At 48.9% G+C, this 26421-nt stretch overlaps 1 protein-coding gene and 1 non-coding gene across 2 annotated transcripts in view; both read right to left on the bottom strand.

Moving 5' to 3' along the window:
- Positions 1 to 26421, bottom strand: part of OPCML (opioid binding protein/cell adhesion molecule like) — a 1073563-nt gene that overhangs the window by 667789 nt on the left and 379353 nt on the right. The window lies entirely within an intron of this gene.
- LOC136127703 (U5 spliceosomal RNA) lies at positions 21559 to 21674 on the bottom strand. The gene has a single exon (XR_010656158.1). It is a non-coding gene; the product is annotated as a U5 spliceosomal RNA (small nuclear RNA).

Genomic DNA, 26421 nt, shown 5'->3' with positions numbered 1-26421 from the left:
AAGGAAATTCAGTGGAGAAGGGATACTCTTTTCAACAAATGGCGCTGAAAAAATTACACATCCGTATGCAAAATAATGGACTTCAAACCCTATCTCATAAGACATACAAAAATTAAAATGGAATGTAGACCTAAAAACAAAACCTAAAACTATAAACTTTTAGAAGGATCCATAGAGAAAAACTGGTAGATCGGACTTTATTAAAATTAAAACTGTTCTTTGACAGACACTGTTTAGAGATTGAAAAGACAGCTAAATACTGGTAGAAACTATTTGCAAATATCACATAGTTACTAGCGGGCTTTTACCCATAATATAGAAAAACACTCATAATTCAACTGTAAGGGAACAAAAACCCAATTTAAAAGTTGGCAAAAGATTCGTAAAGCACTTCACCAAAGAAGATACCCTGATGGCAAACAAGCACATGAGCAGATACCTAACATCATTAGTTGTTAGGGAAAATGCGAATTAAAACCACAATGAGAAACCACTCTACACTTATTCAAATATCTAAAACTAAAGAGACTGGTTATATCTGGTGTCTGCAAGGATGCAGAGGGACCGAACTCTTCCACGCTGCTGGTCCAAATGTAAAACGATGCAACCTTGGCAAGCAGTTTGGCAGTCCCTTAAAAAGTTAAACACACCAGGATATCGAGTGATCCAGCTATTCTTCTCCTAGGTATTTGTCCAAGATGAATGAAGGTGTATGTTTATAAAGACCTGTACACGAATGTTCATCTCAACTTTATTTATAACAGTTCCAAATGGAAAGCAGCCCAAGTACTGACCAACTAGTGAATAGACAGCCCGACTGTGCTATGTCCCTGCAATGGAGTGCTATGTGGCAATAAAGAGAGGGACATACAGATACACACATTTGGCTGAACCTCAAAGTAACTATGATGAATGCAAGAAGCCAGAAAAAAAGGCAGTATATTCTCCATGATACCATTTATAAAAAATATTGGAAGTATATAGTAATCTACTGTGATAGAAAGCTGACCAGAGGTTCTTTAAGATCGAGAGGATTACAAAGTGAAATGACAAAACTTTTGGGGGTTCTATGGCCATTATGTTTTTGTTTTTTTTTTTGCGGTACGCGAGCCTCTCACTGCTGTGGCCTCTCCCGTTGTGGAGCACAGGCTCCGGACGCGCAGGCTCAGCGGCCATGGCTCACGGGCCCAGCCGCTCCGCGGCATACGGGATCCTCCCGGACCGGGGCGCGAACCCGTGTCCCCTGCATCGGCAGGCGGACTCTCAACCACTGCGCCACCAGGGAAGCCCTATGGCCATTATCTTGATGGTGATGGTTGGTGGGTATACAACTGTACCCTTTAAATATGTGTGGTTTCTTGTACATCAATTGTATTTCAATAAAACTGTAAAAAAAAAAATAAAACGTAAAAACAAAAACAGACCATGAAGCAACCCCATGGGATTTGCACTGGGTTAGCTGTGGAGGTGGGTAGGGGGAGACAAAGCTGTATAGACCAGACACGAAGGTGCTCAGGGGCCAGTGACAGGGCCCTGGGTAGCGGGGCTGGCGCCTTTGGGGCCAGCAGGAAGGACGAGAGCTCTGAAGAGACTCTGTGAGGGCTGAGAACAAAAGTCAGGGAAGTCAGAAAGTTTATTTCAGGTTTGGCAGCTAGCAACTCAGACATTGAAATTCTGCTGGCAAAGTAGGTCCAACACGCCAGGCCAGGAAGTTCTCTGCCTTGTTAGCACTCAGAAGGCACTGCCCCCAAATGTGGCCTGTGCTAATCACGGCTGAGTCCTCTCCACGTATCCGCTCCCAGATCTGACGTCATTCTCAGGTGGCCCCAGCCCTGGGGCTGGCGGGGCGGGAGGCTGGTTTGGAAGCAGGATCCTGATTGCACAATCAGAGATAATTGGCTTCTAGCTCTGATCTGTTTCTCCTCCGGCCCTGCTAGGAAAAGCTGCCTCCTTTGTTTCCAGCCCCACGTTCCCTCACTGTCAGCTGCGGCACATTTTCGTCTCCTCCTGTCCCCTTGCCTCTTCCCTCCCCGACTTCACATAGCCCTTCACTCAGCTCAGGGCTGCTGACCGTCCAGTTTCCCTGCCTGGCCCTCTGCCTCGCCATGGACAGCATGTTCTCGAAGTGCCCCCTTCCAGATGGGCTGCTGGTCACCCTTGGAGACTGTTGCCCCTTCTGCTGTCCCTGGGCCATGCACTGGCTCCCCTTCTGTTTCCCTTGAGGGGCAGCTCCAGAGCACCTCCTGCTCCAGACTATTTCTTTAAAAATCTATCACCCTGTTTTCTCCTAAATCAGACGGTCAGCTTCCTGGGGGCTAGCCTTACAGCAGCTCCTCTCTGAGCCCCAAGATCCCTGAATCACTGAAAATGTCACTAGGATTTCTGCAGAATCCTAAGTAAAGCAGAACTCACTCATTCAGAAAAAGAAAAAAGAGAGAAAGAGGAAAAAAGCCTGGGCTGTAATGACTTTGCACATCAATAAGACATATGTATGAAGCTGTTTGAGTTGTTAATGATTCACTGTGAAACATCCAATACCACCTGGGACAAAGCACCTTACTCACCGCTAATGAATAGGTATACACAGAATATGAGATGGCTCCCAACCCTTTTCAGCTGCCTTTGATAATACAGGCTCCTGTATCATCCCCACCGTATAATGAAAACCTCAGCCTGAATTGTATCAACGCAAATCACAGGCGCTGCCTGCAAGCTTGTATATTACAACTGATCTGTTGGGCCAATAAAAAGCTACCCCATTAACAGCCTTGTCCACTTAACTATTAATAAGGCTCCACAGGCCTTTCCTCACCCCGCTGCGGCCTCCCCACGCCCCCTCTTCCACTCAGCCCACTTAACCTCCCGCGTGCAGACTTGACTAGGAAAGGGGCGCGGGTCAGCTTGAGGGTCTAGGAAATACAATTCACATAAAATAATACAAGGATGCTCTTCTGTGGGGAGCTGTGGTCCTTCAGGGAGGCCTCCCCCGGGAGTCTTGGGTGGGTGGCCTCAGGGCAGCGGAAGCAGGAGGAAGAGAAGGGCTGGGCGGTCCCCCCTGGGCATCCACTCTTAGCCCTGTCTTCCTGCTCTGTCCCACCAGCCCCTAAGCTCCTGTCCTGACATGTCCTCCACATTTGCTCCAGCTCCGGTCCTCTGCCTTCTCTGCTTCACTGGGAACCCGGGGGGACCCTCACCAAGACCAAGGGAGACGAGAGGGTATCCTGCTGCCAGCACGGCCCCAGGTCACCCGGACTGGGAGGGTTCAGGGAGCCCTCAGCGCTCGGACGGGGTAGAGGATACCAACCAGGGTCTTTGGCTCAGAGCTTTGTGCTTTCAGAGTCGCTTTCCTTTACCTGTATTTTCTGGAGTGTTCTGTTTCCAGACCCCCGTGGTTTCTTGCATATAGCTCTACTGCACGTTTTACCTAAATGCACCAGTTCTCGTCCTTTATTGAATAACAGCCCCCTGTTCACTTCAGAAGCAAGTGAAACGCACAGAACTGCACGATCCCTAGAAGGAAACTTCTGGAAGAACTGCTCTGAAAGGGACCGCTCTTGCTAGCTAGCCTGACTTGCCGTGGCTGGCCCTCCTCCTGGTTATGGAACAGCGTACGAGACCCGTGTTTAATAGTTGTCCACACGCTACCCATAATAAAAAATATTCATAATAACAAATAACAGCTGAAGTACTATTTACTCCTGCTTGTTACTGAGGGCCTTAGGACGGGCACAACGACCTTATGACCAGAGAGTGGTTGGCTGGTCGGCAGCCGGTTGTCCAGAAGCCCACCCCAAGACCCCTATTCCTGTGCTGTTTCCCTTCCATAGTTTTCACCCCCATCTCGGAGCAGGAGGCGGTCATGAGGTCACCCCCTCGCCCTCCACAGTGGTGCTCTTTTCTAACAGCTGGTAGAGACCGGCTCAGCTTCCAGAGGGAAGGAGGGTTTCCTCTCTTGCATGGCACACTCTGCTAAGGTGGTCCCTACCCAGTCACCCAGTCAAATTTTCCATGTGGCAGATCACCAGCATCATCCTATGTAATTCTGGCAACAACTCAGGGTAGAGAATAAGATTCCCAAAAGATGGATGCAAAACTACTGAGGCCCTGTGGAGCTAAGGGCCCCGCCTAGAACGCGGCCGGGCCGTGCCTCCTAAGGTGGTCTTCCTCTTTCTCTGCTCTGCTGCCTTGCCCCGCCCCTGTTGCCACTGCAAATAGCAACACCAAAAACAGGCTTCTTTGTTTTATTTAGGAAAAAACCATGAAGAATAAGTTATCTTCAAACTACAAGAGAAACAAAGGTAAGCAGAATGTAATCACCCAGGCTGGAGGCTTGCCACCTAACAACAGCTGCAGAATTCCATGGTGGAAAGTGGCGGTGTGTGTGTGTGTGTGTGTGTGTGTGTGTGTGTGTGTGTGTGTGTGTGTGTGTGTGTTGAATTGAGAGATTGGGATTAAAAAGAAAAGCAATATTGACCAAGAAATATCATTACCCTTCGCAGGACCACTGTGATAGTCTGCTTCTCACCCATATTTATTCACAAGACCTAAGAGTCTATCCACTTAGGATGAGAAACTCATTCCTGGCACCTGCAGATGCTCGGGGATGCGGTGTCTGAGGCTGAGAGGAGGACACGGGTGAGAAGAATTAGTCCTGCATGCAATAAGATGCGTCTGGTTTCTCTCTGGGCAGAAGGGTACTGGGAAGAAACAGGGCAACTGCAGGAGGGGATAAACTTCCAAACCCAAACCCACCCTCAAACAAGACAGGCTGAGCTCTCGGCGCTGGGCAGGCTCATCACTCTGTCCTCATGCTTCCAGAGGGTAGTTTGCAAGCACTGCAGGGGCCAACTGGGGAAAGGGCCCCGCAAGCAGGATCCAGATCGCTACGGAAGGCTTTGCAGCACAACTGTGGAATCTTCCAACACTAAAAATAGAGCTGTTTCCTTGTGGGCCAGGTGGGCTTTCAACATATTGAAGGAGGAGCGGCACATAGGCTGGAAAGGGTAGGAGCTCTCAGGGGAGAGGGAAAGAGAGGGTAATGGAGGGAGCAGTGGGAGGACATGCTCCACCGGAAAATAAATTGGAAATTTAGGGTGTGGCTGGATTTTGAAGGATCTGGAATGTGTAGGCTTTAGGTATTTGTTAAGGAAAGCCAGTGCAGAGTGTGTGTGTGTGTGTGTGTGTGTGTGTGTGTGTGTGTGTGTGCGCGCGCGCACGCATGCACACGTGCATTTGGTGCAGAGGCTAATGTTTTGCGGGGGTGTTTTAGCCGATATCATTTTTTAGCAAAAGGCAATGGTCATCAGAAATCTGCCTTTAAAAAGGCAAAGTATTTTGGGAAAACAATTGTAACTGATGCCCTCAAAAATTTGCATATTTCCAGGACCAAAAAGGCCAAAAGTACCATTAATGTGAAGGATGATTTTGTCATCACCGGTACAGAGCCCATTTAACAACAGGGAGCTTTTATGTGGAAATAGTCCAAAAAAAGAGAGAGAGAATTATTTTTTACAGAGCATTTGGCTGAGCCTCTCTTGGAAAATGTTTCTAATTCTTGGCTTTTCCTAATGAGTTCAAGCTTGATCAACTATTCTGTCTGGAAAAAGCACTCATTCTTTTGGGAAGGTAAGGAAGCTTCTTTGGGATAAATGGTGTTCTTACACTGTTTATTCAGTTATTGTTTTAAACTCTACTTAAAACTGAGGTTTACATTATTCTGGAATCTTAGGCACAGAGAAGAACAGTAATTCAACACTTTTGCTATTAAATATTCTGACATGTTTTGCTTTTCTGTTTGTTTTAAATAAGGAGGGTTGACCGATACATAAAAAGTATGTCAGGAGCTCCAGATGTCTTTCACCGGTTAGGTGCTTTGTAAGAGTGAATACGGTGCTGGCTTCTGATACCTGCCGGATTCCTAGCACCGAGCTTGGTGTGTCCCTAGCTCCCATTTCATGCCGCTTTGTGACCCTCCCTGAACGCCAAGGGGGCACGAAACAGGTGCCGGTCCTGGCCTGCAGTGAGGCCCACTGCAGCTTTGCATCCTTTCACCTGCCCGGAAAACAAGCGTGTGCTTGTTTCCTATTCCTCCCCTTTCCGTTGAGGGTGAAGCGTGTGCTGGTCTCCTATTCCTCCCCTTTCCGTTGAGGGTGAAGCGTGTGCTGGTCTCCTATTCCTTCCCTTTCCGTTGAGGGTGAAGCGTGTGCTTGTCTCCTATTCCTCCCCTTTCCGTTGAGGGTGAAGCGTGTGCTGGTCTCCTATTCCTCCCCTTTCCGTTGAGGGTGAAGCGTGTGCTGGTCTCCTATTCCTCCCCTTTCCGTTGAGGGTGAAGCGTGTGCTGGTTTCCTATTCCTCCCCGTTCCGTTGAGGGTGAAGTTGCACACTTTAGCAGCAAATTGTACTTTCTAGGAACGTCAGAAGCTCTTAGCAGGCCAGAAAAATCGAACTCCAGTCAAAGTGGGCACAGTCTAGAGAGGTTTGCAGACAGCAAACTAAATGCACCAAGAAGTTAAAACACAGGTTCTTTTGAAGAACCCTTTGTTGGAAGAGCCACTGTTCAATGGAGGTAGCTATGTGGGGAAGGGGAGATTTGGGAAGCCTCATCGTGGATCCTCTAGGGTGGCTGGACAGCCAGAGTTTGCTTCTAATTTGAAGAGAGTCTCCTAACCTCTCAAAATCAAGTTTCTTCATCTGAAAAGTAGGACGATCTGCTGAGTTCTCTGCTCGTGACTCGACGGCACAAAACTCGCCTTGCATCACCCTTCCTCCCCGTCCTGGATCACCACATCCTACAAGAGAGACTCCCCCTCCCACAGGTGGAAGGGGTAGCTCTCTCCCACCCCAGTGGTGCTATCGGTTGTAATGGCTCCAAAGCCATGTCTTAGGGGATCGCTTCTTGTCCCCTCCTGCACAGCCTCCCTTGAGATGCCTTGTAAGGGACTTGCCTTTCCTGGGCTCCCCACCATCTCCAGGGATGTTCCAATGGTAGGAAGTCCCTTCTCATTCATAAACCCACAGAGTGTCACAGGACATATGAACCTCCTCTCTGGCCAAAGGCACAGACCCTGAATGTTAAGTGCATGATGTGTTCCCCAGCTCACAGGAGGACGCATCTCCTAGGGATTTGTTCATTCGTGCAGATATAATGCTGTTAATGGTTGGCAGTGTCCTCCACGGGCGGGCTCACAAAAATAACTTTAACCCTTCATGTAACTAAATTCCTCTTCTATGGTCCTGCTACACTAATAATTAAGCAACATATGAAAACAATGAAACAAAACATCCTCCCTTTCATGAGAGTTCACTGAGGACAGAGATGGCATCGTATCCGTCCTTGCACGACTCACCAGCATCAGTGGTCCCTGCCAGCACTCACGGGACCCACCGTGTGCCAGATACTCTTCTAAGGGTTTCAGTATAGTAACTAACGGAATCCCCACACCAACCAAGTGAGGTACGGGCTCTGTTGCTATTCCCACCATACGGCTGAGGTCACCTGGTGTTAACTGGTAAGAGGTGGGGCTGGAATTTGAACCCAGTGTGTTTGCCTCCAAACACACCCTCTTCTGAAAGAGCCCTGCAGAGCTGCTTGTTGAAGACAGAGATGTAAAGAGATGCGGATGATTAACCGGAAGAGGTTAGGTATGTTAGGCTGATTCTTTAACGGGAGCCTCTGATACTTTAGAGGCTGTAGGAGCGGGGATGTTATCGCTATTGGTCTGATCTCCCATGTGAACGTTGGCTTGAGCCTGCAGGGAGATTTGCAGGGCGAAGGCTCTTCTCACTGCTCAGTTAGGATAGGTCTTTTACATTTTCCCGACAAATGGAAATAAAGACTAGGGTGATTTTCCTGAGGTGACTGGGGAGTCTTAGCAAGAAGGAAAGGAGGAAACATGAATATAAAATGAAAGATAAAATGAGAGTGTGTGAACTGGAGAGAGGCTGCCCTGGGAAGTGAGATCCCGTGACTGCTGAAGGGGACAGGCGGGGGCAGCAGGAAGGATGGTCTCCATCCAGGGCTGGGCTTTTCCCTGGAGTTGCACTGTCCGCTCTCCATTTCTCCACTGGCATCCTCCACTCCTGCCTGTAGACCCAGCCCCACAAAACACACATGTTCTTCTCTCGCTCTCTTGCTCTCCCTCTTCCTCTGGACCAGAATCTCTGTGTACACAGAACTGGATCCAACAAGTATTCAGATGCTACTGGAGACAACGGCCGTCCTCTCACTGGGTCTCTTGGTCCTCTCTTGACGAGGTCCCCCCCCCCAGCTCTCTTCTGCTCTCCTGAAGCCCTAACCCTCTGTCGCTCGCCCTCATGTCCTACAGACTGTTGTACTTCTTAAGGGTTGCCTCGACATGGTGACTCCGTATCTTTCCCTGATCCCATGCTCCCCTGCCTCCTGGGCACTGCTCCGGGGTCTTCCCAGCTGAGAACTGAAATCTGCTTTCTCTGCTGGAGGAGGATAAACTCCTGGACCACAGCACAGCTGCCCCCTTCATCCACTGTCACCTGAACCTCAACGTATCTGAAGCCAAAACGACCTTCTCGCCCTCCTTAAAATCTTCTCCTCCTAATTTCCCTAACAGTATCCCTTTTCTAGAATCATCCAGGATGAAAAGGTGGATAAACATTCCACATTTCCCTTATCCCCTAAATCCGAGCCATCGGCACATCTGACCATCTTCGCCATCTCTGCCTCATCCCTCTTCCCGGTTTCTCATCACACCCCATCGCCTTCCCAGCTGTTCCGATCACTACACCAAGTCCCTGGTATTTAAAGGTTTGGTGGGTGAGAGCCCACACTCTGGCCTTTGTTAGGGCAATTAAATAACATAATAATAGTACAGGCCACACAGAGTGGTTGATAAGATCAAGCAAATAGTCGCATATTGAGTAAATTCTCGATAAGCAGTAGTTATCATTAATGTAACTTTTCTCTAGGTTCACCTCTGTTCCAATCCATCACGTCCTCTACCAAAAGAATAATTTCTCAACATGACGTTCTGACAGTACAACTTCACTAAGTTAAACCACGCAAGTTTCCGAAATGGTTAATAAATAAAATCCAAACTCTGTAGCCTGGCACTCAGTGTCTTCTTGGTTTGTCCCCTAATCTAAGAATCTTTCTTCTGCTCTGGTCAGAACAATCGGTCCGTGGCTCGCAGGACCTGTGTCCGTGCCATCTGTGCTGTCTACAAGTCTGTGCAACTTCGGATGGGAGCCTAGAGCCCACTCAAAGCGCTGCAGCCAGAGCCCCAGCTCCTTAACCTCCTCTGCCCCCGTTCTGCGTTTCTGCGGGTACTGCTGACTCAATACTAATGACACGCTGTCTCTTGTTTATTATTTTTATCTCTAGACTCTAAAACCTTAGAGGTCTGAGATTTGACTTTGCTCACAGCTGTCGTCCTGTCCGTACACAGCAAACACTAGGTTCTCAATGATTTTTGTTGAATGTAAGTGATGCTTATCTCTGCTGAAACCCTAAGTGGTTGATGAATCAGGCAAAGCTGTGAAGGGGGCATGGACAGGAGAAGCAGGGGCTCTCCGTGCATGGGTGAGCACGGTAGGCCGAGAGAGCTGCTGATAACGGCCATTCCAATGGCTTCAGGCCAACATCTGAGCCCTTTGCCTCCATGACTGTATGGCGCAGCCTGGGCAGAAACAGCCAAGGACCTGTCCATACTCCTGGACCAGCCATCCTTCAACATGAATATAATTGTGCACCTCAGACATGGCCAGGGACCACGTGTCAGCCACATGTGTGCTGAGTATCTGCTCCATGGGGTGTCCTTAGCGGATGAGTCTGATTGCAGAGCACAGCTGATGATCTTGGAGGGCTGCCTGGAGGAAGAAGACCCTGGACTATCTGTTTGCTAGATAGAACGACAGGTGGCATTTGAGCAATAACCTATAGTGGCCGAGCCAGGCAGGGGCTAGCTGGTCAGCAGGCCCATTTCTCCCTGTGGGGCTCACACAGACCACATTGCAAAGCTGCCTTACATTTAGAATGGACACTGTCAGTGTTTCTCCTGAGTGGAATGTGGGCAAGGTAACGTGCGGTTCCAGGCTGAGGGCAAGCTCTCTCTCACCCTCTGTGGTCAGAACGGCCAGCATGGCCTTGAAGCAAGCTGTCTGAAGATGGCAGAGCCACGGCATGGGGAGATCTGAGTCCCAGGATGATCTACAGAGGACTGTGACCTGAGAGAGGGAAAAGATGACTCTTTCTGCATTAAGTACTAAGATCTGTGGGTTGTCAACGGTAACACGTAGAAATTATTTAGAGTAACAGATACACCGTTCAAAGCACTTCCCCACATCTCATCTCGGCTGAACCCCAGAGCAAGTGTGGGATAAAGGAAGGATGAATCCGTCTGTGCCCTTTTCTCTGTGAGGAAAGGAATGTTTCCTTGGCCTGTCCCGAACCTCACAATCAGAAGCTAGGACGCCTGGAGAAATCGCATACTTATCTTCCCACTTTGCCGCATCTCATAAGTGTCAGAACTGCTGCCGAATACTGTTGCTGTAATTTTCTCCCACAGACCTACGTATTCCATCTCTGTAGCAGTACCTGCAACTCGGGTTTATAGACCACGTTGCTCTTCTTAAGAGGCAGGAAGCGGCAGGAAAGGAGGGAGGCAGAGGACTCTTGAGACCCTGCCACGTGAAAATGGAGGAGGGCTCGGCTGGCCCTTGAGCGCATGCTGTTTTGTCTGGTTCTTGTTTTCTATCTCAGAGTGAAGATACGACTACTTAGTCAGGGTCTGCCTGCCTCCTTGTATCCTGTCCTCCTCTCTCTCCTGATGAGAGGACTTTAAGGGGAATTTCAAGAAGCGGATGTGTGGAGGAGTGACATCCTTTTCCTTGCACGAAGGACCCTTCAGTTGCTGGAAGAACAGGGGAGAAACAGCAGCTCACCTCTGTTGGGCTGTGCTGCTCCTCGGGGTGGTTGCCAGGGATTAACGAGGGTCCAGTCTCCACCCTCCTCACCCCTCTCCCTCCCACCTGCCTGACACAAATCCTGAGTTGAGCCTGGCTTGTGCCCCAAGGGATAAAACACGCCAACGCCATCCAGAGACACGGTGCCTTTCTTTCTTGTCCCTCTTTCTTTCCTTTTTACCTTTCTCAGCAATTATGAGCTTTATTTCTTCAGCTGGAGGGTGTATCCGTTTCAAATTCCTCCAAAGCCAGAAGTGATGGCAACTTGAATGGACCTGATACGAGTGGACCTACGAAGAGTGTCCTCCTGTGGGCTCAGGGAAGCCCTTGCTCTGCCTTCCTATCCACCAACGGCCTTCGACGTGGCGGCTGGCACACAGTCGGCACTTCATAAATGTTCATTGAGTGAATGGATGATGTGATTACGGTCTTACTTCCTATAAATGTATATTTAGCAGCTGATATCCAATCACACTACAAACAGATTGGACAAATGTCTATATTCTAACAACTGCAACTAAGTTTACATGTTCTTTGTTCATAGGCAAGTAAGAGATGCTTCTATCATTTTCTAGTGGAAAAAAAAGGAGCTATGGGTCTTAATTCAAGCAATAACTCTAAGACAATACTCAGACATCTGGGTGAGAGACAAAGGGACATTAGCAAAAAGTGAAGTGAATTAATTCAAGTTTCTGGGAAGCAGGAAACAACTCCTTCTTGGGTATCTAAGCAAGAAAAATCCTGGACTCTTTAGAAAAAACAGGACCAGATGGGAACTGAGTCTTCAGGTAGTCTATGGAGACTGGTAGGAAATGGAGGTGAGATCAAATGAGAATTCATTTCAACAAATATGTTTTGGGCTCCTAAATTATGCTTGCCTGATTCTTTGGGGGGAGAAACAAAGAGTGATCAGAACTTTGTTCACCAATTTCTGTGAAAGAAATGGGAGAAATAGAGGTATCTACCACTAATTAATCTAAGGCTGACTATGATTCACGATGAGCGGTCCACCACAATCACAGACTGCACTGGAACCGGAAGGGAGAGACACGTTTTGTCAAGGTGGGGATGGTGGTGTATATGATAGGACAGTTAAGAGAGGTAGAATTTACTTGAGCTTTGTAAGTTATTTATCATGCTGGCTGGTAATTATGGAAGCAGATGAAGCTAGGAAAGGAAATTACAGCAAGAAGGAATGTTTTAATGGTAAACCAGAGAAAGGTAATTATTAAATTGGTCAGTAAAAGAAGTAGGTATAGAAGGAGAGAAAAGGTTTTGCTGAAAAGAATACTGGAAAGGTTGGTAGGCTCACGTTGTTGAGGGTTTTAAGTGTGCGGCTTAAGCGTTTATGCTTTGTTCTGAACGCAGCAAGGAGCCGCGGAAAGCTTGTGAGCATAAGAGTGAATGAACACATCTTCTTTAGCCATTCATCTGTCGATGGACATTTAGGTTGCGTCCATGTCCTGGCTATTGTAAATAACACTGCAATGGACACTGGGGTGCATGTAGCTTTTCGAATTATGGTTTTCTCCGGATATATGCCCAGGAGTGGGATTGCTGGATCATGTGGTAGCTCTATTCTTAGTTTTTTAAGAAGATGTGGTACATATATATAATGGAATATTACTCAGTCATAAAAGAGAATAAAATAATGCCATTTGCAGCAACATGGATGGCCCTAGAGATTTTCATGCTGAGTGAAGTCAGACAGAGAAAGATAAATATCATATGATACTGCTTGTATGTGGAATCTGAAAAAAGGCTACAAATGAACGTATCTACAAAACAGAAATAGAGTTACAGATGTAGAAAATAAACTTATGGTTACCAGGGGGTAAGGTCAGGGGAGGGATAAATTGGAAGACCGGGACTGACACATACACATTGCTATATATAAAACAGATAACTACTAAGGATCTACTGTACAGAACAGGGAACTCTACTTAGTACTCTGCAATGCCTAAATGGGAAAAGAATCTGAAAAAGAGTGGATATATGTATATGTATAAAAGATTCATTTAGCTGTATACCTGAAACTAACACAACATTGTAAATCAACTATAATCCGATAAAGCTTTAAAAAAAGAGTGAATGGACAAAACCTGTATTTTAGGAAGATAATGCTGAAGGCAATGGGCAAGCTGCAGTGTGTAAAGAAGGGTCTGGACGTCGGAAAACCACACTGAAGGTGAGGCAGGACCAGGAGGCTCTGAGACAGGGCAGTGCTGGTAGCTGTGTGTCAGGAGGGGTCCGGGCTGAAGGGCAGACCAGATGGGCAGGCTGTGGCTGCTGACCGACTGTGAGGAGAAGAGAAGCAGAGGAACATTCTAGGAGTTGGAGCCACAGTGACAAGGAGGAGGAGGATGGTGTCAAGAAAGTCGGGGGACGTAGAGAACAAATGTATGGACACCAAGTGGGGAAAGTGGTGGGGGGGTGGGGGGGATGAATTGGGAGATCGGGACTGACATGTACACACTAATATGTGTAAAATGAATAACTAATAAGAACCTGCTATATAAAAAAATAAATAACACAAAATTCAAAAATTCAACAACAAAAAGGAAGTCGGGGGAGAAGAAAGAGTGAGGTTGTACTAGACGGGCTCAATTTTTCTATATAAAGTAAGGCAGGAGTCTTGAGCGAAAAAAAGGGAGACAGAGATGGATTTGGGAGTATTGAAAATGGCAAATATCTGAAGGAGCTATTGTGAGTTTAATAGGGGATTAATTAGAGAAGAAAAAATAATGAAGTGTTGTCCTCTACTCTAAAAGACCTGGTTAAGTCTGAATTTCAATTATTGATAGTGATCTACATTTGCCGATGGACCTTCCCTCCAACGGTCGGCTGGTACCCTACCAGGAGAATGTTGATCCCTGGAGATACGCCCTCCCCCCTCCAGCATCCAAGCGCATCATGGCCCATCTCAGATAGCCTCACTAACTGTACCTCACTGGGTACAGCCTCCCCAGCGTTCGCAGCTTCCCACATAACTCCTTTCAATTTGTCAAGCTAGGTTTAGGATACGGGGAATTGAAAGAATGAAAAGATTCAGTACCAAGGTCAACACCTTAATTTCCTGACCTTTATATATGTCAAGGAGTTGGTTTCCTAGACCCCAAGAAGTTAGAGGCCTCGGCACTAAACTTCTAACGTATGTGGTAAGGAGAAGACCAGGACCATGTGACACTAGTAAATACCTTACAAGGTATTAAGGATGCTGATATACAATTCTAAGGATGTCAGCTCTGTGAAGAGGTTTTATTAACCCCATCTGCAAGCGCTAGCATGGACCCATGACTGGTGCAGTGGACTAAAATTCTGCGAGCTTCACTCCAGGCTGACCGTTCACTGGCCATGCACTGCCAGAAACATCCCTCAGCCTTTCTGGGACTCTGACTGCTTGACAGAAATGGGGCTAATGATGGCCAGTAATGGCCCACTTGATAAGGTCGTAGGGATGATGAACATGCTGGCCTCTAGGTAAGACCCCTTGGGCTCCGGGAGGGGGGGCCACGACCAATGAGGATGCAGAGACGTTCCCCACCGCAGCTCCATCCCCCACCCTGGGCTGTCTCTACTAACCCGGAGGACTCACTGTCCAGACCTCCTAACATGACAGGGCTGGTGCCGTATGGACAAGGGGGGAAAATCACACTTGAGATTAAACTTCTAAAAAGAGCTGTCAGATTTGTCAGCCGTTCCCCTCCCGACCCCTGTGGAGTGCTGAGAGGCAGCAGTACCTCCCCCGGCATGTTTCTCCTCGGCGGGAGCGGGATGGACGGAGCATACTTAACTAAACGTCTCCACGGCAGCCCCATCAAATATTGAAAGAACAGACTCCCTCAGTCAGCAACAGGGCACAGGACCCAATCCCTGAGTGTCAGGACTCCCAGCTTCCCCCCCACATGCACTTCCAACAGCTTGTCCGAGGGATGCTTTTTGTTTCTGAGGTTGTAACCCTTTGCCTGACTTGCTGTGCCATTTTCCATAAGCAGGCTCTGGCTTCAGCACCTCAGACAGAGCACAGAAGGCAAAGCGAGTCTGCAGACCATTCAGAAGGGAGAGGGGCCGATGGCCAAGACCAGGGTGGCAGTAGGACAGGGGGGCTTTGAGGAGCTATGAGATTTTGATAGGCTGGAGGACAAGGCTGAGATGGGCTAAATCTAGGCTGACCAGCCACTGGCAGGGGCAGCACCTGCGAGAAGGGAAGTACCATCTGAGCAGACAGGTAGATGAGAAACGCCCGCCTGCTTCACAATATAGAGAACCCATCACCCGAGCAGAATGAAAGCCAATTCTGATTATAAGCAGCATTTACTTGGACAGTAGCAAGTGAGTGTGGTTTGTAAAACGGCATGACAAAGCTTACCTGGGATGGGTTTGTGGGAACTGAATGAAGGAATATACACACGTGACCAGGTGGTTTGCCTGACACTTCCTGAAGACTCATCCAATGCTATGCGGTGCACCAGACGCCAGCTCTCCATGTCTTGCTTCTGCCATTTATTTATTTTAAATCAGTGCTACCGAGCGCCAGGCACCAGAGCAGGCAGGCCCTGGCTGTACGGAACTGTGGAGGAAAAACCCCTGTCCTTGAGGAATTCACAGTCTGACTCCCCGTATGTATCAGTTGTGCAGACTCAGCTAGTTTATAACCTCCATTCCTTCATCTGCAAAAATGGAATGATGGTCACATTTGACTCAAATCCCCCAGCTCACCGCCTGTCTGCAAGTGGCCACTCAACAAGTGCTTTCTCCCTTCTGCTCACCTGCTCCCTCCCTAGTTACCCATCTGATGGAAGCAGGAGGGATACACGTGGTGTCAAAGGCGAGGATTTCATCCTACGGCACCAGGGCTCTGCCACAGTCCTTCCCCAGAGTAACCGCCTTTTAGAGGCACTTAGTCACCCTTTAGAACCGGGGGTCTCATTTCCCTCTTCCCTTGGGGAGATGCACAGAAGATTCAAGTGCCTCTCCTTCTCTGCCAACTGAAGGCCCCCTCTGTGGTCCAGGTGCTGTGAAGTGAGGTTTGCCCACTGCCTCACTCCATCTTTGACGGACCTTGTGGCCCAATGATGTGGGTCAGGTAAGTGGTACAGGGAACATCCCGGGGGGGGGGGCGGGGGTGCTGGGAGTGAAGCCTGTGGATGCCCCCACCTCTGGACCCTGTCCTTTACTGCAATCAGGAAATGGAAATGGCTGTTTCAGTCCAACCTCCCCCAGAGGAGGAGGGGAATCACCACGGGGCATTGGTTTTCATAGCCCAGGGGCACTGGTTTGGAAGCTCTGCCCACGTCTCCTGAGACTGGCCTCCAGGCCTGCAGGACAGAGGGCTGGTACGGCCAAGGAGACCACAGCAGTCCTCATTCTGTTCCCACCACCCCCAGAGGTGGAAATCGGGGGCGGTCCTGGTGCCCCAACCCTACAAATGGCAGAGACAAGGCCCGGAGTTTAAGTGATCTGTCCGAGGTCAGATAGGCAGGAAGCATCGGCTTGGACAAGGACACAGCTCAGATCCTGACTCCAAGTGTGGAAAACACCTGGCACCCGGTCGGGGGGCGGCTGCCCAAGTTGACAGCTGATGAAGGAAAGGAGGGAAGTTCTTAGAGGATGACACGGCAGAGTAACCACCGAGATTCAGGATCAGGGTTCTGACTCCTAAGGGGCCTGCTGCCTCCATCCTGGGTGGGGAGAGAGGGTGAGGCCAAGAGGGGTGGGGAAAAAAGGCCCTCCCCACTGCCAGCCTGCTCTCCTCTGTCGGAACACCACAATCCACCTGCTCTCTGAACTGGGAAAATCAAAGCACCCAGACGGCTACCTCAATTCTACTGAGCAGTTGAAATATCTAAATCGACGGCCCCCCTCTTCCCCGGCGAAGGCCTGTTATTTAGGTTTTCTGTTCACCCTGACTCCGCCATGCACCATGATACTTGCAAATGGGGTCACAGAAATTAAGAACTGGCAACGACAACATTTGCAGCAGGTCCTATAAGAGACTAAGGTGAACCCTGATGTGTGGATATGAGAAAATCTTCCAATTCGACACTGCAGAATAAAACACGTGTATTTTCCCACCACAAATCCCATTTCTTACTCTTCCCAGCCTACCTGTGAGGGAAGGCAATGGGAGCCCCAGGCCATCTTCTGTCCTCCCCGCTCCACATACAGCAATGCAAATTTCATTGCAAAAAATGACACAAAATTTAAGTTTCCTCTTTTCTCCCCTCTACTATTCCATATTTTACCGATAAACCAGTTGCCCCCTCCAGATGCCCTCAGTCCCCACGCCACATCTGTCGCCGTCATTGAGAGAATAAACGCCAGTTTTCGGTTTAACAGTCAGCTGCGGACGCCTTGTCCCTTTCGTTGTCAGAGCGTCCTGCAGGCTCCCAAAGCCCCTATCTGCTTCCTGGGGCTGCACAGGTGACCCCTGAGGCTGCCCTAAACACATCCCTTAGCTCGGTGAGCCTGCGGTCCGGACGGCAGACCCCCAGGTCAGAGGAGTCTCCTGTGGCGAGATCAAAACAGAGTCACTGCGGGGGCAGTGGGGATGGTGATGCTCGGGAAGGTGGAGACGTGGACGGTGAGTAACTAACAGTAATGCTTAAAGGGACCGAGGCGCTTCCACTCAGTACGGGGAAGGGGACCACCCAGAGCCCGTCTGCTAAGAGAACCTGTCCCTGCCCACAGAGGGACGCCAGCACGTGGCCCTGCAGCCCGCGCCTCCAGGAAGGACTGAGGCTGCCCACCTGCTCACCCTGCTCTCGCCTCAGTCCGGGCCCCGGGGGAGCAGCCTCCTTGGTCATCTCACCAGACCTTCAAGGTGGCCTCGGGAAACGTGTCTTGGACATTTTCACCCTCCTCACCCGCCCCCGCTTCACAAATGAGGAACTAGCTTCACAGATCTATCAACTTCACGTTGGAGGCACAAGGGCAGTAATGACACCCGCTAAAGCGGACTGGACCCTCGCCGTCTGCCCGGCGCTGTGCTAACCCTCTGTGTGGATGTCACCTGACCCTCCAACAACCCCGAGATGTTCTATCATCAGCTTCAGTTTACAGGGGAGGAAGCCCAGGCTCACGGAGGTTGTGAAACCTGCCCACGTTGACACAGATACTAAGTGGCGGGGTTTAAGCCCAGGACTGCAGAGCCTGTGCCGTCAGCTGCTGCGTCAGTAAACACCAGGGCTTCAGTTACTTGAACCCATAGCTGTGCTTTTTAAATCTCTTGCTCGTTAAGCTCTGTCACTTGATGTGTGTGGCGACGGTTTAAAGCGCCCTCTTTAAAACATGAAGCCATGTGATGTCCGGGCACCTGGCTCTCTCCCTCCTCCCCTCCCCAGTTCTTGCAGGGCCACAGGAGTCTCCAATGGACCCCAGGGTCCTAGTCATGGAAGTGAAATGGGTGCTTCCATTGGAAGCATTTGTGCCAGATGGGGGCAGAGCTGGGCCAGCGGCTGCGGAGAAAAACGGGGCATGCCATCGGGAAGCCACACGGTCCCCTGCCAGGGAAATGTCTCCCAGACAGTGGCTTCTGAAACTACTTCAAAGACATCAATAATTCATCAACCCCAGAGGGGAGAGAAAACAATTTTTTAAAGAGGAAAACAAAGATCTAATGGGCCTCAGAGACTCCCACATGATTGGCAAAGTTGTTTTTGCATTCAGCTGCTGGAGTGCAGGAAGATGGGAGACGGTGGGGGGGGGCGGGGAGGAAGGATGTATTGGCTTGAAAAAACAAAAGCACACCTTTTAAAGGGAGAGCAGCCTGCCGCAGCACATCTGTACACCCTGAATCTGTACGGCTCTTTAGAGTTTACCAAGAGCTTTCATACATACACTGTGATCTTTAAAAGAAGAATGGGGTGAGAACACTACAGTTTTCATTAACCTAAGTTTTCAGATGAGGAAACTGAGTCTTCAAGCGCTCAAGGGTCTGCCAACCACCCAAACCCAGTCTTCGGCCCCTCACCCAGCAGGCGGTGCAGACGCCCCCTCGTGCCCCTGTGTCTGCTCCATCACAGGAGGTGCCAGGATGTCCAGAGAGAAGAGCTGGGAGACCAAGCAGGGAGCTCTGGTCTGGAGTTCTCTGGATCTCAGCACACATCTCAGCTGAGCTTCCCGGGGGTGAAGAAAGACCACAGAGCCATTGAGACCTCTCCTTCCCCACCAGGACTAGAAGCAGCTGTGAGGTCCCCAGGGGACAGCCTGCATCTACTCTTGACCTTCCAGAGGGCCTCAGGAATTCTTGCACGAAGCAAAATGGCATCTTTGTTCGCAGTTAAGAGAAACAGAGACAAAGACTGAAAGTATAACCTGCTAAGTAGCTGACTTTTCTCCCACGCGTTGTTTCTACCTCGGTGTTCAGGAGTCCTGTGCTACGTGACTTTCCCGAACTTTCTTCCGAATCCAATGCCATTCGGCACATTTGAGGAGCTACTTAAAAGGGGGCTCAGACTCCCCTTCCTATCCCTTCCTCACCTCCTCTGCTGTGATCCTTTCCTATCAGCGCCACACAGGAAGCGGAAACGCGTGTTTGCCTTTTGTTCTGTGATTCTTGTTGACAGCCAGAGGCTCTATCCTTACCTGCCGCTTTGCAGTATTACTGCACGCGAATGCCCACTTCATTACTGCAGAGCACGGAGGGCCTTTCAGAAGTTGCTTCATCAAAATATGTCATCATTAGAGGCTTCTGCATCAACATACAGGACATCTACTTGCCAGCATCCTTTACACCGCCAGCAGCCCCCCTTCCCCCCCGCTGTGGACCCCGGTAACCCTCCCTCTCCATTCCCCACCGAGTGGTCTGTTTTGACTCCCTTCCTGTTACAGAGACATCCCTTCAGTAATCTGAGGGTGTGAATGCGCTAACGCAGGTAAATTGTAATTAATTTCCCTCTAATTGATGCGTAGGACTACCTAGGCCCCTCATTTTCTTCCCTTCATTCCTTTATAAATATATGATTTGACAGGTTAATTTGAAAGCAAAAGTGAGATTCTTTACAGCCATCTAAGCAGAAGCCCCAGAACGCAATTTGCTGTCTAGTTGGGAAGCATAATAAAAGGGTTGAAGTCAGGTTATCCTTTTTTTACCATCATTTTACTAATTTAATCTTTTTCCCCTTCCTAAGGTAATGAAATATTCATTTCACAGCCTGAAAACCTTAGCAGCTATTGGCGGGGAAGCGGGATGCCGAGAGCCGTGGCATCACGGGGTGACCTTTCTTGGCAGGGCCCTGCAGCCGGACCCTGAAAGGGCAGCGAGAGGGTGATGCGGGCAGCTTGGGGGGAGGTTCCGTGTTGGCAGCTGAATCGGGATGGCATCAAGCCTCCCACGTCCTGCTGCAGCTTGGAGCAAAGCACGGAGAACTCCTGCAGCTTCTGGGCCGTGGGAGAGCCAGCCAGCCTGCAGCCGGGAGCCACTTTCTGAAGAGGGGCAGGGAAAGGCCATGGCTCTGAGTTCCAGTGTGAGCTGCAGGGAGGGCTTATGGCAGAAGACTTCTCTGCAGGGGAGCCAATCCCTCAGGGAGAGAGAGGACCCCAGCTGCCCAAATGGCAGGCTCAGCTGTTACCTGGCGTTTTGCAATTACACTGAAGCGAGGGCCGGGGGCTCCCAGGGCGTAGAACCTTTCCACAGCCAACGTCCCTCGGTGCTTAGATCACATTCCAAACCACCCGTGGCATCACTTCCTGGTGGTTTTCTAAAAAAGCTCTCAAGACCCAGGCCTGCCCACGTGAGGGTCTCTTCCTCCCTGGGAAGCTGGCCCTCTGCTAGAGAGCTAGCCCATCCACTGAAGAATCCAAAACCACCTGACTCAGTTCTTTTCCCCCCAGCGTTGGTCTAACAGCGGGAGGCAGATGCCTGATGGAAGCATCTCTAGGCTGTACCCCGGGTACCTTTCTTCTTAAGCCTTCATCGTCTCCTCTCCTTATTGCCCAGGTTAGAAGCAGGAAGCCAAAGGGGAGAACACTGGTTTCTCCCTGCTGGCACAGTGAGGTGACCGCCCCAGGGACGTCCAATATCACACACCTGGTTCCATCTAGATTCTGAAGTTAGAGTCCCTTTAAGAAGAAGCACATACATACAAGTAAGCCCAGGAGACACGTTCGCACCAGCTGACACTCTCCTTCATTCACAGAGAAGATGAAGTGCCTACTCTTTGGTTGGAGGACCCTGGGGGAGAAGGAGTGGGTCTTAAGAGGCAGGAGGTTGATTAGGGCCCAGGAGTCACCATGGTTGCCCTGCAGAGAGGATGCCTAGAGGCATCTCATCCAGAGAGCTCGGATCCAAGGTCCGTGCTCCACCCTAGCAACATTTCAGGTCCCCATCCGACAGGTTCCTTCTCCACGGGAGAAGAGGCTCAGCAGGCTGAGACCAGAAAGGAGATGGGTGTCATTGTCACCATCTTCACAAGTGTGTTCGTGCCCCATGTAGTTCATTTTTATTTGTCTAAAGATGTTGCCATGTGCAGGTTGATCTGCCAAAAAATGTGACAAAATATCTGATAAATGTCTCCTAATCATGAATTTTTTCTCTAAATTTTATAAAATTGTGTGTTTTAGGGGTTTTAGCCCTTCTCTGCTTCCTCATGTCACTGGGAACTTGTAATTTTTTTTTTTTTTTGCCTCACAAGAGTAAGGCCTCAAAAAATTGGGTGAAGACTCAGAATTGTTCCTCTCCACGGAAATCTTTAGTAAATAGCAAAAGATTTATATGATCTGAAGAGAAACCAGAGTATACTTTTATTTTTATAACAGATTATGCAATTATGACTATTCTCCCACATAGAATTTAGATTAAATTTTTCATGTCCAAATATTTGGGAAATTTCATCCATTGGGGAAAAGGTGTCTTTCACCTACTGTTGTTTTTAATTATCAGCATGAAAAGATCTTAAAGGGCTGCCTGAAAATTAAAAAGAAAAACCATTTGTCAGGGAAGCTACTCCAACATGTCAGAGAAAAGAAGTACGATTGGAAATGTACGGGGCAGAATGAAGAATTCACAATGGAGAGCTGAGGACGAATCCAGTTTGAGAGATGGGTGATGGACAGGAAAGAAGGAAGAGGAGGGAAGTCTGAGGAAGGAAGAAGAGCCAAAAGGATAGTAAAATGCTAAACTTTGCAAAAGAAAGAACCTAGGTTTCTGGGAGTAGGGACGACACAGGCATTGCACTGCCTTGAATGGTGATTTTCTCATCTCAGAGAACTTCGCACCAGCGCCGTTTCTTGGGTCTTTCCAGAAAACTGATACAAGATGAGATCAGATCTTACTCTGTTTATCCCACTATTTGCTTAGCATAGGTTGCTAAGTGTTTCTATTTTAAAAAGGCCTGTTGTGAATGTGCCCTTGAGGGGAAATTTGCCTCTTTTACTACTGGGAAGGCCTCTCAAAGACAGAGTAGAAGATTGGATGAGAATGAGGAAATTTTTACTTTGAGTAAAGACCAAGAGGCTGAGAGCCAGGCTCTGCCTCCTTCTGTGTTTTCCTTTGTTTTATCATCTCAAATGCATCACCTTCCTCCTTCCCTGGACAGAGACATTTCTCAGTTTCTACATTCAGGGCTATCTCCTCTTCCCTCCCTCGCCCTTCACTCCATCCCACTGCCATCCAGATTCCATTCCTACACAATGCTGACCTTCAAGGAGCTCTGGTCTGTAAAGTTTGAAGATAAGTTTTCACGACCTGTCTCCTTCTTCGTGAGCACTTTGACCCCTCTGTCCTTGAAACCCTTTCCTACTTTGGTTTCCATGAAACCATCTCCTAAAATGTCTCCCAGTCCTTTGGCCACATCCTTCCTTTCGTCTCCCTGGACTTGTACAGTTTCTTGTGTGTGTGTGTGTGTGTGTGTGTGTGTGTGTGTGTGTGTGTGGTCCCCAACACGCCCTGCCCTACCCTCAACTCTGCTCACTTCACACATCACTGTCCATTATCTGCTCCACACCCTTGTCACCAACTGCATGGACCAGTCTACTATATATAATCTACACATCTATATCTGGGCCAGAGGTCTTCTCTGAACTCAGATTTATTCAGCTGCCTACTAGACATCACCACAGATCCAAATTTAAACCTACATCTTCCCCCAGAGCCTGCTCTCAGCTTGTTCCTCTTACCCCAGTCCCCATTTTGAGCATGGCTCTTCATCCACCCAGCTTCTAGAACCAGAATCCTGGGGACCACCCCTGCCTACATCTCCCTCCCTCCCTCCCTCCCATCTCCCAAGTCTCAGGTATTAACAGATCCTGACCTTTCTACTTGTTGAGATTCTCTCAAACCTCCCTTTTCTATGATCCCATGGTCTTAAGGTCGGGCCCTCATCATTTCTTTTTTTTTTTCTTTACTTTGCTGTTTTTTCCTTAAATTCAGCGGCACCATGCAGCATGTGGGATCTTAGTTCCCTGACCAGGGATCCAACCTGCACCCCCTGCAGTAGTAGCATGGAGTCTTAACCACTGAACTGCCAGGGACGTCCCCTCTCATCATTTCTTATTTAATTTATCAGAATGGCTACTAATGGCTACACTGTGCCACCAGTATTCATCTCTTGCCAGAGTCCATTTTCTTGGCTATCAAAGCATCTTTACAAAATGCATATCTGATCATTTCACTCTGCTGCTTAAATATTTTGCTGTCTCCCTTTGTTTTTGAGGATAAGATCCTAATTCCTTAGCATGGTAGACAGGACTCCACATTTATAATATCCCAACTAATGTCCATCCTCATCTCTTTGCTCCCCCTCTTACCTGGACCCTTCGCTCTAGCCATCTCAAGATCCTAGCAGCAACCTGAAGGCATATATTCTTCCAGGAGCCCCCTTTCCAGCCTGCACAGACCAGCTCTCCCATCACTGTCTGCGGGAAGGGATGGCTCCTTTGGTTCTCCTTCTCCACGTCCCTGTAATTCCCAGAAACTAGCTCTAGGACAGCACTTGCCATGCGCATTCAGACATCCCTGTCTGCTCATCTGACTGTCCCACTAGGCTGAGAGGTTCTTGGGAACAAGACCCCTGTTTCTGTATCCCTTAGTAGCATGTCTGCCACATCATAGGAGCTAATAAAAAGTTTGCTGAACTGTTTACAAAATGAAAACAATATGTAGTAGTGTACCACAAAACTACCTATAAAGAATTATGAAGAAATCCAATGTTTATTTTAAAAGATGTCTTCCAAATAATATTCCTTGGGTAAATGGTTATTTTAATTCCCAAAGCAAAAAAAAAAAAAATCTAATATCTAATTTAAAAGACACACACACACAAAACAAAAACAAAACTAGAATGAGTTTTGTTGGGTTTTTTTTGCTATGAATATTTTGCCCAAAAGATCTGACCCAGACATCAAGCAATTTATGTCACCCTGGAGCCCAGACCAAGAAATCGGGAAACTCCATGTCTCTCCATCCCCTTCAGCAGCTCTCACCTCTAGCCTGTTCCCTCTTCACCCTTGCATCTCTGTCTGTGAAACCACTTAGAAAATGCACTCCCACAGCCGTGTGGAGGTTTCAGATGCCGGTCTCCAGCTACACGTGCACATCTGCATTCTGCTTATCAGGTCACCCAATGGCAAGATCTTCACAGGAGCCGGCAATTCTTCCCTCGTACTGAAGCTGATGAGCAAAATAGCTCTTGCTGAAGGATAAGAAAGCCGGGGCGTGCGCGGCATGCCGCAGACACCACCGGCAGCCTGTCATCACTGTGGAGAACTGGCACACAACCTTATGGGGTAAAAGCTGCAGAAGAAACTTCTGCCTTATCGGGTGTGCAGGAAGCATCTCACCAGGGGACTGTCGCCGGCCCAGCCCTTCCACAGCCTCCTGGAGAAACATCAGCTGTCCACTTCTAAGCAAAGGGAGAATGTTTTATATCCACTTCGGGCTCCCTTTTCATCTCCAGACCTGCCTCATGGAGCTGACTTTTATCACCTGGTAGACCAGCAGCAGGCCTGGCAGGGCAGTCCTTAGCAACTCCCGACCTTCCCGCCTATTCTCGAGGCCCCTCTTCCCTCCTCCCCCATCTCTCCTCCCTCCCTGGTTAGCAGGCCTTTCCTGGCTGCTGCTAGATGCAGCGTCTCAACCAACTCACGCAGGGGGTGAAGGAAGCTCATTTCAGAGCCAGTAATCAACTCCCCTTCTGGATCAAACCGCAAACTCAGATTGCACCAATCTGTCTAAACAACCCAAGGAAAATGGGACCTAAATTGCAATTTTGGTGTGTCCACCTAGCTCGCTAATTTAATTTTATTTTCTAAAAACCTGAGACCCTGTGTGCCTCCTCTGCACTGATCCAAGAAACTGAGAAAAGAGAAAAACACATGTCCAAAGCCAACGCATACTGCCAGCCCCACGCGCACTGGTCCTGCAGGAGGCTGCACATCCAGGATCCGTAATCAGGTCTCCAGTGAGGGCCAGCAGGAAGTGCAGAGCCCCAGGAAACTGAAAAATAACAGAGGAGAGGAGAAACAAACACTTCTGCTTTGTCTTAAGGGTACATTTGGAACTCGGGAGAAAGATAAAGGTGGAGACCAGCCATTCCAAGCAGGGGCAGGATGCTGGGTCTGGTTTGGAATTTGCCAACAGGGCCTGGAGTATCAGAGTCTTGTGTCCTGCACGCTTAGTTTGAAAAGGTGGGACAAGTCTCTTCTCATGTTTCAATTTCTCTTGAAATGAAGGCCTTCCCTGGTACCCAAAGACGTTTGTGTTTCAGAACAAAATATAAATGAGAGGCTTAGATGAGAAAACCGAAACCAAAACCAAACGTCATCAGCAAATGATAATTATAAGGAAGGTGTCGAGAGTACAAATACCATATTCCTAAGTGTCTCAGATCCATTTCTGAAAGCAAGCTCCAAGAGGTGTGAAAGTCCCTAATTAGAAAGGGAGGAAAGTCCCAAAGAACCCAGCACAGGCAGGCGTGCCGCTCACTCCATCTGGACAGCAGGTCTCTCCCAGGGCCCGTGAGAGCCAGGAAGGCTGCCCACCTGATTTGCAGCAGGAAACGATGCCACCCGTGTGACACACCGACTGCCACGTGCCACTCGTCACAGACTCGTTAAAAATAGTGGCCTTATCGCCTAGGTCCTGAGGTGACCCCGCAAGTCCTGCTTGCCTTTGCCTCCTGTCTTCTGAAAACACTCCCAAGCTGACCGAAGGCGAATTAAGGTATCTGCCTGATCGCGGGTGAGACCGAGGCCACGGGGGATAATTTTAACAATCTTCGCCCATCCAGTCACTTGAAAACACAACTGGCCCATTCTCTATGTTCTGGCAAGCGCTCTGCACGTTGCTGGCTCCTGTGGTCAGAGACCTCTGGGGTTCAAGGCAGTCAGGATGGGAGAAGTGAAGCTACAAGAACAGATGACCCCAACTCTTGAGCACACTCGGCACCTACTCTGCACCAAGACTGGTAAGGCAGCCCCTTGTTGGTCTACGGCCTGTCTCCCATTCCAGGGAGAGGAGAGGTCTGGCGAATTAAAATTTCTCCTTGG

Source organism: Phocoena phocoena, chromosome 8, assembly GCF_963924675.1.
Source record: "Phocoena phocoena chromosome 8, mPhoPho1.1, whole genome shotgun sequence".
Lineage (NCBI taxonomy): Eukaryota > Metazoa > Chordata > Mammalia > Artiodactyla > Phocoenidae > Phocoena > Phocoena phocoena.
The sequence above is the reverse complement of the archived record's forward strand: the minus strand, read 5'-3'. Positions and strand labels throughout refer to the sequence as shown.